The sequence below is a fragment of the Ambystoma mexicanum genome, chromosome 9 (genome assembly GCF_040938575.1).
Source record: "Ambystoma mexicanum isolate Mex_15411 chromosome 9, UKY_AmexF1_1, whole genome shotgun sequence".
Classification (NCBI taxonomy): Eukaryota; Metazoa; Chordata; class Amphibia; order Caudata; family Ambystomatidae; genus Ambystoma; species Ambystoma mexicanum.
In genome coordinates, this window is record NC_090931.1 from 124967985 (window position 1) to 124983551 (window position 15567).

Consider the following 15567-nt stretch of genomic DNA (forward strand, 5'->3'; position numbering starts at 1 on the left):
TCTCCCAGCACCCCCAGCCACCATGGGCAGCCCCCACCAGGCCCCCACTCATGTCTCCCACCACCCCCACCCCCCAGCAGTGTGGGGCACCCTCCACCAGGCCCCCACTCATGGCCCCTATCACCCCCAGCATCCAGGGGCACCCTCCACCAGGCCCCCACTCATGTCTCCCACCACCTCCATCCCACAGCAGTGCAGGGGCACCCTCCACCAGGCCCCCACTCATGGCCCCTATCACCCCCACCCCCCAGCATCCAGGGGCGCCCTCCACCAGGCCCCCACTCATGTCTCCCACCACCCCCACCCCCCAGCAGTGCAGGGGCATCCTCCACCAGGCCCCCACCCATGTCTCCCAGCACCCCCACCCCCCAGCAGTGCAGGGGCAGCACCACCAGGCCCCACTCATGTCCAACTCATGTCTCCCACCACCCCCGCCCCCAGCAGTGCAGGGGCACCCTCCACCAGGCCCCCACCCATGTCTCCCAGCACCCCCACCCCCCAGCAGTGCAGGGGCAGCACCACCAGGCCCCCACTCATGTCCAACTCATGTCTCCCACCACCCCCACCCCCAGCAGTGTGGGGCACCCTCCACCAGGCCCCCACTCATGTCCAACTCATGTCTCCCACCCCCCCACCCCCCAGCAGTGTGGGGCACCCTCCACCAGGCCCCCGACCATGTCTCCCACCACCCCCACCCCCCAGCAGTGTGGGGCACCCTCCACCAGGCCCCCACTCATTTCCAACTCATGTCTCCCACCACCCCCACCCCCCCAGCAGTGTGGGGCACCCTCCACCAGGCCCCCACTCATGTCCAACTCATGTCTCCCACCACCCCCACCCCCCAGCAGTGTGGGGCACCCTCCACCAGGCCCCCGACCATGTCTCCCACCACCCCCACCCCCCAGCAGTGTGGGGCACCCTCCACCAGGCCCCCACCCATGTCTCCCACCACCCCCACCCCCCAGCCACCATGGGCAGCCCCCACCAGGCCCCCACTCATGTCTCCCACCACCCCCACCCCCCCAGCAGTGTGGGGCACCCTCCACCAGGCCCCCACTCATGGCCCCTATCACCCCCACCCCCCAGCATCCAGGGGCACCCTCCACCAGGCCCCCACTCATGTCTCCCACCACCCCCACCCCCCAGCAGTGTGGGGCACCCTCCACCAGGCCCCCACCCATGTCTCCCACCCACCCCCCAGCCACCATGGGCAGCCCCCACCAGGCCCCCACTCATGTCTCCCACCCACCCCCCAGCCACCATGGGCAGCCCCCACCAGGCCCCCACTCATGTCTCCCACCACCCCCACCCCCCAGCAGTGTGGGGCACCCTCCACCAGGCCCCCACCCATGTCTCCCACCACCCCCACCCCCCAGCCACCATGGGCAGCCTCCACCAGGCCCCCACTCATGTCTCCCACCCACCCCCCAGCCACCATGGGCAGCCCCCACCAGGCCCCCACTCATGTCTCCCACCACCCCCACCCCCCAGCAGTGTGGGGCACCCTCCACCAGGCCCCCACCCATGTCTCCCACCACCCCCACCCCCCAGCCACCATGGGCAGCCTCCACCAGGTCCTCACAATCCCCAATCATGTGCGTTATGGTCAGCCTCCACAGCCAAAAAGCCCTACCAAGTAACCCATTCACCCACATGGAAATGGAAATTACATGTTACACCCCCAATGTTCATAAAGCTAATGAACCCATGTCCGTCACACACAATGGTTGCAATTGAATGGGAAAACACCCAACATGACATGCATGAAACCAATGAGATGATACCACACAGTGAAGTATGAAAACAAAATTGTATTAAAAAAAAAAGAATGCAAAAGAAATGAAACAAACTACAATGGCAATGAAAAAAAGATAAGCTGCATGTCCGTTTAAAAAAATAAAAACACCAAATCCTAATCCAAAAAAATGTTGTCCAAAGTCAAATGAAAAATAAAATCAATCCAATGAAGAACTATGTACAAAACATCCAAGGGTCCATGAGCCCAACTGAACAAAGGAAACCTACAAAAAACCCTAACTAAAATGCAACTATATACAAAAAGTGGAGCAGTGTCCGTCGACTCCAAATCATAAGAACAAACAAAGGAAACCTAAAACTAAAGAACTATATACAAAGGCGGCGGGCAAGTCCAGCGGCTCACTCCGTGGTGTTCCGGGCCAGGGCATCATCGAACTCCTGTTCGATGTCCCGGAGGCGGTCCTGTTCCATGGCCCCGAGGGTCCGCAGGGACGATGCCGTGTCCTCCTCCAACCCCCTGCGGATTGCCTCGAGGCACTCGGCCCGCCTCAGGGCCCTCCGCATGGAGTTCTCCGCCCTGACCATTGTGAGCCGCGCCTCTTCCGCCCGCCGCTCCGCACCTATGGCGTGGCCCAACCGCTGCCACACGGAAGACACTCTCTGTCCTGGGTCCTCCTGCCCTCCGGCCGATGCCTGCCCCTCCGATGTCGAAGGCCCCGAGCCTTCATGGCTCCCACCATGTTGCTGCTGCTGCTCTGCCTCTGCCCGTGCACTGCCTCCTGCTTCCTGCACATCCTCCGCCGGCTGGGGTGCAGTCCTAGATGTGGCCACCCCTGCTGGACGTCCGACTTCCGACTGTGGCAGGGATGCCTCCTCCACCAGCCTGGCCGCACCGTCAGAGGCAGCACCACAGGGCACCCAGGTGACTGATGGGTGGGAAGATGGCACAGAGGACGACTGGCACGTAGGGGGTCCAGTTGAGGAGGGGGTCGGAGCAAGCCCCATCAGACGGAGGAATCCGGCCTGGGTGACCTGTCCCAGCAGGCTGACGTGGTCAACGAGCCATTCGAGATGACGTGCAGTCTCTCCATGAAAAGACTGCAGGTCACCTCGCATGGCCCGTTGACGCAACGCCACACCAGCCAGGACAGGCTCAACCCGGACCTGGATAGCCACGTCCGCAGGCAGAGGAAGGCCAGTTGACATCAGCTCATCCCCTGCCTGAAAACGGGTCTGGACGTAGGCATCCCTGCTGGTGCAAGATGATGCAGGGACAGGATCGGGGACAGGATTGCACACAGGCACCTCCGCGGCGGCCTGTGCTGCCTCCTGTCCCTGGTCCTGCACTGCACCACTAGCACCAGTGGGATCCCCACCTCCAGACCCCGTCTCTGGTGCTTGCACGGCCTCCTCCTCCACCAAACCCCCCACCAACCTGGATGACTCCGTGCCATCTTCCCCTGTTGGGCCCTGTGGGGTCCCAGCTGCCCCTTCTGCTGCCGAGGAGTCCAACTCCAACCTCCGCCTCTTGGACCTCCCCCCGGCAGCTGCGGCCTGGGACGCGGCACTGGACTCCTAACTCCCCGACGAGATGACAACACGGGAGGGGAGCCGGGCCTTGCGTCTCCGGCTGGTGGTGGGATCCCCGCCGCTGTGCTCCACAGCACCTTCTCCGCCCTCTTCATCAGTTGACGCTGCAGACAGGGAGAAACAAAACACAGGCATCAGGGCACTGTACAATGGACACATACACACATGACAGTTGCACATGAGTGGCATTGGCAAACCTCAGACATGTCATCACAATCCCCAACACGAATGTCATTACAACTCGCACACATGAGCCATACCACAGCCATATCGCAACTGCCACCACCATCCCTACACATACAACAGCATGAGCAGCCAAAGGTGAGCCAGACATCACATGCAACACAGGAAGTGCACCACACATGTACACACACCACCACACTTGCATGCATGTGTACACCTCTGCCAAGTGTCGCACTGTTCAGACGGGCATCCATGTCACATCTGCCAATCAGGCTTCCACATACCGCTGTCACATGCATCCATGTTGCATCACTGTTGCACCCTTGTCAAATACACACACATGCACATGTACACAGTGCTGATACATGCAGCCGAAAACAACATACATGCGTGACATCACGGACATGTCTACTTACATACACATTCATCCAAACATGTGTGCCCACACAACTGCATTTGGCATGCAAGCCTACACACACAAGCACCATCCATGTCTCACACATTACAGCCCTCGCATGTGTCAGCCCCACGGCCCTGTACACCCCCACCCATACTCGACCCCATACAAACAGATGTGCAACCTGCACACTACCAAATAATCACCACACGCACTGCTCACAATCAGGATGCATGTACACTCACTAGGGATGTCACGATATTGATTTTTTGACGGTATGATAACCTTCTTCTGAAATGACGGTATACCGCGGTTATCGCAGTATAGCGCGCACGTGTGTATAAGCATTGTCTTAAATATTATTTTGACAGGAAAAGTCACATTTTCAACAAGACACCATACACAAACAAGAAAACATCACCAAGAAGTTGTCTTAGTTCTTCTTACAAACATTTATTTTAGTTTTAACTCAACGGAGCAGGAGGTCCAATTTAACTTTGTAAACCAATACAACCTTTTTAGAAGTTTAATTAAAGAAGAAGGATGCCAAGACATGTATGACACTAGGGTCTCAAAGTAGGATAGCTGGAAGGTTTTAAAAATCAATCAACTGCAGGCATAGCTCTGGGCAATCACCCAGACCAGACTATTGTTTTTCAAGGTCTACCTGCCATCACAAAAGGAAGAACGCCCAATTTGCAAATTCAATATGTTTTGTTCCTTCTGAACAATGATGGTCAGAGAAGGGGTGCCCAGGGGTAATGCCAAAACTTTTGGTTTGCTGAATTATGTTTTAGCTACTCTACCAAGGTAAAACTGTCAAAAAGATCATATATCTGCTTACTCAAAGTCTGAAAAGATTCTAGGTATTAGAACGCAAGTCTGAGTGACCAGCAAACAAACCACTTTCGTTTTAGAAAAATAAATAAAATCACAAATTATGATGCAGAAATACCAGCATGTTTACATGCTCTGTAGATAGTCTGCTCCTAAAAGGAGATAATATGTAGCCACTGCTACTGAATACACGTTCAGAAGGAACACTAGTTGCTGGGATGCACAGGTATTTTTGGGCTAGGTGTGACAGAATGGGTAATTCCTTTTGATGTTGTTTCCACCAAATGAGCGGATCCTCATTTCCCGGAAGGATTGGCAGAGCTTTGTAGTGTTCGACTTGAGCAATGATTGCTGCTTCTGGTTCAGAGTCTGCTGCCATAGAAGTGGACTGTTTCACACTTTCTGTGATTTCCCACAGTAAATCATGTAGGCCTTTTCTGGGATTAACATCAACTGTTTTTTTGCTTGCTACTACTGGAGTTGGTGATGGAACTCCAAGGCTTTGCAGCTGCTGCTCACTCTGTTGTTCTTCACTTCCAGGCTGTGTTTTTCTTGTAAAGCATTTTCTTTTATTACTTCTGTTGTATCAGACACATTACTGAGGAAGTGTTCTTTGAACCTTGGATCCAGGAATGAACAGATGTCAAGCGACAATTGTGTTTCAGGTGCCTCGTATCTACTGCTCAGATCTGCTGCAATAGTTTCTTTCATTTCTCTCGCTAGTGGACGATCAGTGGGAGCACAAACCAGAACATTATTCAATAAATGATTTAATATTGGTCTGATTGCTGATGCGGTGACACGTGTGCCACTAGCAAGGGAATCTGTGAACATGTGGACTGATGTCCTCAAGTTTCGTCATGTCATTTTGTTTTGGCATCAAATGCCAGAGATTTCTATCTGCCGCAAGAACTGCACACACTGCTTGCTGCTGCTCAGTGAAGCGCTCTATCATGTCGTATGTTGAGCCCCACCTTGTGACTACATCGTGAATCAGGGAATGTTTAGGAACGTTGAGATCAGTTTGTTTTAAGGTTAGCTCTCGTCTTTTCTTCCAGCTGCGGCTGAATGACTCAACCAGCCGTCTGCAACTTTTCACTGCTGTGTCAACGCACTGAATTTTTAAACACTTTTGAATGCCTAAATTTAAGTTGTGGCCAAAGCAGCTTAAGTGTGGTACTTTAAGTACCTGTTGAAATGCTTTCTTCATGTTTGAGGCGTTATCTGTGCCAATACATGTAAGTCTATTAATGTCTACCTGCCATTGTTGTAACATGCCTTCAAATATTTCATCTATGTGTTCTGCAGTATGGTCTTCGGGCACATACAGTGTCTCCAAGCAGTGAGACTGCATGACCCACTCTGATGAGATGTGGTGGAGTGTCAGGCTAATGTATGGCTCCCCTTTGTCACCATTGCTTGTCCAAAGAACTGTAGTTGCTGCAAACCACCTGGCTCTGCCAACAGCTTCCTGCACTTCATTTCTCAAAGCTGAATACAATTTTGGGATTTCTTTTCCAGAAAAAAATGTTCGCGATGGAAGTTCGTATTTAGGGTTCAGCTGGTTTACTAAATGCTTGAAACCTGGTCTTTCTACTATGTAATAGGGAACCAGATCTTTTGCAATGAAGAAAGCAACAGCAGCATTCATTTGTTGTGCAGATTTAGAGGTACGGTCATATTTCTTTTGCTTCTCAAACATTTTTTCCATTGTATATTGAGTGAGGTTTTCTGGGGATTGGCGGCACCACTGCAAATGCAAATGCAAAAAAATGAACTCAAAAGTAAACTAAGGTAGGTAAGTTAAATTCATCTACATGTGGACAGCCCCACACACCAGCGCCAAGGCAGCAGCACCACCTCACCAGTTCAAGCTGGGCCTGTGTGATGCAGTGCACTGCACTAGTGCGCAATGCACATGTTACGCTCCTAATCATGATGATTTTATTTGGTGATGAACGTTAAGATTAAAACTAAAAATACCTTTGTACTGGATGATGCTTCTGTGGAGTCTGCTGTAGTAGTGAAAGTGGCAGGATGAGCAAGTCGTTTCCTTTTGATGGACGGCTGGGTTTCTAGAAAAAGGGCTGGATGATGCTCTCGAAGATGCGTAAACATATTAGATGTGTTTCCACCCTTAGCTGAAATTTTTTTGGCACAGGCACGGCAAATGGGAAAGCCATCTTCTTTTATTTCTCCTCTGATTTTAGCGTAGCCAAAGTAGTTCCACAGTGCTGAAGTTCTACGTTTCATGGGAGGGTACAGCAGCATTTCCTCACATGATGGGCCGGCGGTGTCGGTAGTGTCATGGTGTTCATCTACCTCTTCCATCATTGTTGGATTTGGTTGTTTTCACTACTTCGCCTAACAGTTGCTCTAGCTGCACTTGTATAAATCTGCCTCACTATTTGACCCTGAAATTGGAAATAAAATAGCCTTATTGACTTTTGATTCAGTCTGTGGCAGTGATCGTACAGTTACAGTACTATTCAACATCAACAAGTCACTAACTCTGATAGATTCAAGTTATTAGTCTAACTGTGAGGTCAATCCCCTCTCCTTTTAAGTAGAACCGTACAAGTGCTTTTAGACTGACACACACCTCATGTGATGTCTGATGATGTGACATTTTACTTTACACGTCACAGACAGGAAATGGAATACATAAGGGTGAGACAAAGAAATACATACAGGTGGGTGGGCCCGGGCCGCCGATTGAAGGCTCTTAAATAATCTGTGGCTACTGGCTATAATATAACAAGCCCCACCCACCAGCTGTATTTCTTTTGTCTCCATTATAATGTAAAAAATAAAAGTGGAGATCTTTTTTTGTTCCATTATAATGTCTACTCTACTCCAACAGGTGCGTGCCTCTGAATGCCGTAGTGAGTCTAGTGACAAAGAAGGATCGGGAATTGGGATAGGCAAATGTGCATTTAGTGTTTCAGATCCCTGCTGGATATCCATCTTGTGTCTTGAATCAAGAGTAAAAAGAGATGGCCACCCAGCATGGATGTGAAACACTACATGCCCAATTACCCATGGCCTGCGAAATGCCATAGCTAAGAAGTGGGTGGAACAGATGATTGTTAAGCCAATGACTGAGGTGATAATACAGGAGGAAACTGACAGCCGCAGGGATCAAGCAAAGTCTGCAAACACAGCTATAAATCGACTCCCAGAATGCAAAATAATGTCGACCTGAAAAATCTATTTAAGCCCACTATACTTTCAGTGATTTGAAGAGATGTAATAAAATAAGTTGTGTAATAACAAACAGATATGCAGATTCTTTGCAACAAACCTCCACTATTTGGTGCATGTATACGATCATACGAGGTTAGGTTTTTAATTATTAACATATGACCCGTGAGGTAACTCGCTCACAAAGATCTTTTGTAGGACAGACTCATTTGGATGGGTAGTGGCATAGTAGTGCTGCACCAAACTTACCTTCTAGCCACAATGTTAAATCATACCAGTTGGTAAGCCTGCAAGGGTCTTGGACCCTCGCAGATGTTAACACAGGGCAACAGGCCCAATCACAGAGTGTGGTTGGGGAACGAGGGGGGCAAATTGAAGGCAGGGGTGGACTGGACCAAAAGGGGCCCTGGAAATAATTTTCAAAGTGGCCCCATATTACACATTTTCAACAAGCCCAACCCTTTTCCCATGAGAAAATGTGGAAATAAAATAGGTTATCACACAAAAGAGGCCCAGAGTGCAGAGGCCTACTGGAAAATCTCCAGAGTTCTCTATAGGCCAGTACACCCCTGATGGAAGGTACTGGGAATGAGTTGGAGGTTGGAATAGGAGTGAGTCTGCAAGTGCTAGAACCGCGTTTGCAACGACAACAAAAAGTAGCCTACTTGTCCGGCATATAGTGGCAACACAATCAATAGGCCCACACAAGGCCCTTCTCCCGCTAGCAGTAGTCAGCTCATCTCTTCCTCTCTGCCCCACACATCTTACCTCAATTGTAACATGAGATGCGGAAGGCGCTCTGCTTTCCTACAGGCTCTCAGCCAATGCACTCTCCCCTCTGATGTACTACAAGAGGAAAATTAAATTCTTTCACCAAGGCTAGAAAAGAACAAATAGGCAGAATACATTTTAGACCTTGCCCAATGAGTGTGTCCTGGTCCTTAAAACCTTCCCCTCCCAAACATGTTCCCTTCCCTCACTGCAATCTTGACATGTGGAGGACCCTTTTTTAAAATACTGGCTGGGCCCATCACTATACAGTCACACACGCATATCAGATTTCATTCTTTTATTGAATAGTACTGGTGTATTCATACATTACTGTAGCTGTAAATCAGTTCATGATATTGGAGTTTATATTTTAATCATCTAACAGAGGTAAAGTGCATACTTGCACCATTTAGTAATATACACCTGCATAATATATACCAACCAATTAATGATGCATGGGTGTATGCATAACGCGGTTCATATGCAAGTGTATGTATGTCCGTTCAAATGATATAGTTGCAACTATTCACACCAGGGTGCATGATATAGCAATCAAGAATATCTCCTAGATGAATTGTAGGGTGTATGCAAATATCAATTAGTAAGATCAGGGGGTTACATACGAGGAGGTAAGTATATATTCTGTCCTTGTATCCAGAAGACTCGCCTGGTGCAAACATGCAGGTTTGGTTCATGTTTTGCTGTGCACCAACCCCCCTGCACAGAACTGTCGTGCACTCATTCGTGTATCGCTGGATTATATGCGGGCGAGGGCATTTCATCGGAAAGCGCAAGGCCACCTGTTGAATAGCGCGCTCCCATTTACAACTGGCAGCTTCTCCGTTTTTGTGCAATTTACATTTTTAAAATGCAGAATATGTACATTTTCTAAGGAAAACAGTTCCTTCGTATTCAGTCCATAATAATCTGTGTGTGTGTGGTAGTGTGAGGGTTGCCTCCTTTAATTAACGAATGGACGCTCCGAGGGGCTAAATCAAGGATGTGCAGTAGAAGCGGGCTCACTACCACAAACCTACTCGAACAATCTTTCACATAGTGTCCCCCATCCATGACTAAGAAAATAAAGGAAAGTCTGCTGTGTGCGAATCATTTCAACATTCAACGTCGACTGGCATACATATATACTGTAATATATACTATATTTCGTCCAGAAGCGATGGCAACTGATAAGAAAAGATAATTGTTTAATTAGATAAGAGAGACCTACATGTTTCCGCCGGGCAGTGCGATTAGCAGAAAGCTAATTATGGGCGTTTTGTGATTAGAGGGATTATAAATTAGATATTAATCTGACTCCGGATTGATCCATTCATAGTTTCATCTTTTCGGAAAACACTTAATTGGAAGGCTGCTTGCGCCAGCAGGCGGAAGGTGCATTAATTAACCCCCATTTTGATCTGCTTGAGGTACAATGAAATACATTTCAAATGCGTTAGTTCAAATCAGCTGGTCATTGTTCTTTTGGTACTTCATCCAACTGCTAGGATCACAGTCAGAAAAGAGCAATATATTTGCAGTGAATTCTCACCCTAAGAGCAAATGTAACTTGCAATGTTAAAGTGTACAACCTTTGTATGTGTGCAGGGGCCACAATTGAAGCACTCGTGTTTACACCGTATTGCATGGAGCCACAGTAAACACATGACGTGATGACGCTCCTTTCCCGTATAATGCGTTTAAACTGCATTTAGTGACCCAAACACATAATTTGAAGCAGAGAGAAGTCTCCACTATCAGATAGTAGGCCCCTAGAACTCCTGGTAGTGGCGTGGGCATAATGTGGCATGAAGGGCAAGGTGCGGGCGCCAGGGGCCAACTTGTTGCTCTTGCAATGGCTCCGCTTTGTTCAGAGCTGGTCCTGACAACTTATCATGACAGCGCACATTTCCCTGCTTGATGCACACAAACGGGTTCAATTGTTTAAAAATATAGAGCTTCAAATTTTATGCATAAAAAACGCAATGCCCGTGTCAAAAAATAGCTACAAGCATTTGACTCTCACACAGTCTCTTCATGTCTCCTCTCCATCTTGTAAGTAGTACACTTCATTGGGTAGGAAATTAAGTTGTCCCTTATTAGGAGTGAAATAATCAAGCACTCTTAGCTTTTAGGCTCATATCATACTACATTCTCGACATATTGGCCTTTATTTATAAACTGTACAAGAATGGAACATGATCTATTTCAGCACATTTGTATGAAACAAGTGTGATGCAGTAGTTGGGTGAAGTAAGTGGGCACTGCAGTCGGTTGTCTGCAATGCTGGCTTTCCGATTCCCACACTCCGCAGTGATTCTGGATGCAGAATGCTCATGTGCACCAGAAGAAAAAACTTCTAGCTATGTGTGTCTGTATGGAACGTATATAGTACGATCCAAACCAGCACTCAATGGAGCATTGTGTAACAAAAGAAAATACAGAGAGAGAACGCTGGAAAGAGCTGGGGAGGGCAGCCAGGGCAAGTAAGACGGTTTGTCCCGTGGTTCCAGTTTCACCTGTTGGATCTTTGTGGAAAGTTAACTGCATGCACATGATTGATTGGTTTGAGGTTTTATAGTGTGCAACCTGTAAAGGCACTACATAATTATGAATAATACGTATGGCAGGCAGTGCTCACCTACTGTGTACTTAGGTATTGTAATGCATTGGGCGTGACGCACGTATACAAATGCATTTCAGAACAACCTTAGCACGATGCATGTTCCATATTTACCCACACCTACACATTCAAACGTGTGCGTTTTTACCTACACAAATGCCCTGCGCACGTGTCCATGAATGGCATGTATGCGTTGAGTTCTTCCCCATGGGGGGTGGGTTGCAGAGGGTGTGAGATCTGAGTTGGAGAGTTTGGAGACTCTCAGCCTCCGAACGCCTGGCTGTGAGAGTGGAAGTGGCAGAAGTGAGCGAGGCGCGTGCTATCGGGATCTGGAGAGCTTTAAAAGCACAGCGAGTGGGATTCAGTTTCGATTTCAATAAAGGATATATTGTGAATGTGAATGCTAAGTTGGTATTTGTAAACGACTGGAGAGCTTTTAAAAGCACAGGGAGTGAGTGGGATGCAGTTTCGATTTCAATAAAGGATATATTGTGAATGTGAATGCTAAGTGGGTATTTGTAAACGAGTGATTCCGTAATAGGTTACAAACACTTTTGTTTATAGGCGCGTTATAAATGCCATACCATATCATGCGCTCAGTAGCATTTCACCCTCATCTGCCAACAGGTAGATTATCGCGCACCATGCACATTCATTCAGGCTCACAATAACACAGAGAATAAAAACACATTTAATTTGCACTAACACGTGTTAAGGGCACATTCATCACTTGGGCCTAGATTTCAACAAAGGGGGAGAAGCAGGAAAGAAGGCCATGAGACGGGAGGGAAGAAAAAGAGGATAGAGGACCTGGTGTGGGGGCTGCTTACCTTCTTGGAACCTTTGAAATCCGGCACAGCACGTAGCTTTCGGAAGTGTGACAGCAGGGTTTATATGGAGCACAAACGGAGCCTCAACTGTCTCTGACAGTGACACGTGCATTGATTCCGGAATGTTCCAGCCCAGGAAAACTCCACCTCCTCCAGGCTCACTGGAGCCAGCCCAGCCCAGCCTTGGCCCGGGCCCGGGCAAACTCCACCTCCTCCAGGCTCACTGTTGCCAGCCCAGCCTGGGCAAACTCCACCTCCTCCACTCCCAGGCTTGCTGAAGCCAGCCCAGCCCAGCCTGGGCCCGGGCAAACTCCACCTCCTCCAGGCTCACTGTTGCCAGCCCAGCATGGGCAAACTTCACCTCCTCCACTCCCAGGCTTGATGAAGCCAGCCCAGCCGAGCCTGGGCCTGGGCAAACTCCACCTCCTCCAGGTTCACTGTGAACAACACAGCCAGCCCCAGCCCTATATGCAATTTGCAATGCATCAGCCGAGCCAAGCCTGGGCCTGGGCAAACTCCACCTCCTCCAGGTTCACTGTGAACAACACAGCCAGCCCAGCCCTATATGCAATTTGCAATGCATTCATTGAAGTGCAGACTTGCAAAACAAAAACAACAGTTCAATCGGTTTACCGTTACAAACAAGGTAACGGTTATTTACCCAAAATGAAATTGACAACGGTTTTTGTACCGGTATACCGTTACAACCCTAACACTCACCGCTCGACTCCAGACGGGTCTGCTTCTCTAGGACCTGGCAGTGGAGCGCTGGGGATATGCGTTCCAGGACCCTCATCTGTTCTTCCGACAAGTGGCCCCGGCGCCCCTTGGCATCCGCTGCCTTCAAGAGGCGCCGGACCTTGTTCAGGGTCCTGGACCTGAAGTCCTCCCAGCGCTTCCTGACATGTTGTAAGTCACGGACTGCCACCCCCTCCGCGTTGATGGCAGTCACGATGTCAGTCCAGATCCGAGTCCGTCCTTCCTTGTCGGCGCGGGAACTTCCGAAGAGGGCATCATACTGCCCCAGGACTTGCTCCACCAGGACACCAACTTTGGTGGCACTGAAGCTGGTGCCCCTCTGCCTCTCTGGCCGGGGGTTGTCAGTGGTCACAGATGGTGTTTGCCCCGACATGACAACCCCAGAGGCAGGAGTGGGTGGGCAACTGGGTCCTGGGGCTGGGCTGTGGAGCGATGGAATCCCAGTCGGGAGTCTTCAGTTCCAGCAGGGGTGGTCACAGCAACAGCACCCCTGGCTGATGTGCAGGCCGCAAATGGCAGTGCACGTGGGCAGCAGGCAGTCAGGCAGCAGCAGATGGCAGGTGGGAGCCTGCTCGGGGCTCTGGGGGGCAGTAGTTCGGCCTTCTGGGCAGGAGCGTGGTCTTCCGTGTGCATACGCGTGGCCAGCTTGATACGGAGTGATTTGGCACGTGAAAAGTCTGCACGTCAGCGTGTAATTCGAGGAAAGGCCCTTAGCGCATAAGCGCGTCTGCACGCATATGCATTTTCATTGGACAGAAGGCCCCTCAAGCGCAAGCGCCCCTGTGACGTGACGCGTACAGACGCGCATGCGCATTTCAGCGCGCGTGAAAAACTGCACGTCCGCGTGTAATACGAGGAAAGGGCCCATGCGCGTAAGCGCGTGTGGAAACTGCACGTCCGCGTGTAATACGTGGAAAGGGCCCATGCGCGTAAGCGCGTGTGGAAACTGCACGTCCGCGTGTAATACGAGGAAAGGGCCCATGCGCGTAAGCGCGTGTGGAAACTGCACGTCCGCGTGTAATACATGGAAAGGGCCCATGCGCGTCTGTACGCGTCACGTCACAGGGGCGCTTGCGCTTGAGGGGCCTTCTGTCCAATGAAAATGCATATGCGTGCAGACGCGGTTACGCGCTAAGGGCCTTTCCTCGAATTACACGCTGATGTGCAGACTTTTCACGTGCCAAATCACTCCGTATCAAGCTGGCCACGCGTATGCACACGGAAGACCACGCTCCTGCCCAGAAGGCCGAACTACTGCCCCCCAGAGCCCCAAGCACGCTCCCACCTGCCATCTGCTGCTGCCTGACTGCCTGCTGCCCACATGCACTGCCATTTGCTGCCTGCACATCAGCCAGGGGTGCTGTTGCTGTAACCACCCCTTCTGGAACCGAAGACTCCCGACTGGGATTCCATCGCTCCACAGCCCCAGGACCCAGTTGCCCACCCACTCCTGCCTCTGGGGTTGTCATGTCGGGGCAAACACCATCTGTGACCACTGACAACCCCCGGCCAGAGAGGCAGAGGGGCACCAGCTTCAGTGCCACCGAAGTTGGTGTCCTGGTGGAGCAAGTCCTGGGGCAGTATGATGCCCTCTTCGGAAGTTCCCGCGCCGACAAGGAAGGACGGACTCGGATCTGGACTGACATCGTGACTGCCATCAACGCGGAGGGGGTGGCAGTCCGCGACTTACAACATGTCAGGAAGGGCTGGGAGGACTTCAGGTCCAGGACCCTGAACAAGGCCCGGCGCCTCTTGAAGGCAGCGGATGCCAAGGGGCGCCGGGGCCACTTGTCGGAAGAACAGATGAGGGTCCTGGAACGCATATCCCCAGCGCTCCACGTCCAGGTCCTAGAGAAGCAGACCCGTCTGGAGTCGAGCGGTGAGTGTACATGCATCCTGATTGTGAGCAGTGCGTGTGGTGATTATTCGGTAGTGTGCAGGTTGCACAACTGTTTGTATGGGGTCGAGTATTGGTGGGGGTGTACAGGGCCGTGGGGCTGACACATGCGAGGGCTGTAATGTGTGAGACATGGATGGTGCTTGTGTGTGTAGGCTTGCATGCCAAATGCAGTTGTGTGGGCACACATGTTTGGATGAATGTGTATGTAAGTAGACATGTCCGTGATGTCACGCATGTATGTTGTTTTCGGCTGCATGTTTCAGCACTGTGTACATGTGCATGTGTGTGTATTTGACAAGGGTGCAACAGTGATGCAACATGGATGCATGTGACAGCGGTATGTGGAAGCCTGATTGGCAGATGTGACATGGATGCCCGTCTGAACAGTGCGACACTTGGCAGAGGTGTACACATGCATGCAAGTGTGGTGGTGTGTGTACATGTGTGGTGCACTTCCTGTGTTTCATGTGATGTCTGGCTCACCTTTGGCTGCTCATGCTGTTGTATGTGTAGGGATGGTGGTGGCAGTTGCGATATGGCTGTGGTATGGCTCATGTGTGCGAGTTGTAATGACATGTGTGTTGGGGATTGTGATGACATGTCTGAGGTTTGCCAATGCCACTCATGTGCAACTGTCATGTGTGTATGTGTCCATTGTACAGTGCCCTGATGCCTGTGTTTTGTTTCTCCCTGTCTGCAGCGTCAACTGATGAAGAGG

General features: G+C 50.6%; 1 pseudogene; it reads left to right on the forward strand.

Moving 5' to 3' along the window:
- The window catches only part of LOC138487276 (carotenoid-cleaving dioxygenase, mitochondrial-like), an 88368-nt pseudogene that overhangs the window by 33919 nt on the left and 38882 nt on the right, over positions 1 to 15567 (forward strand).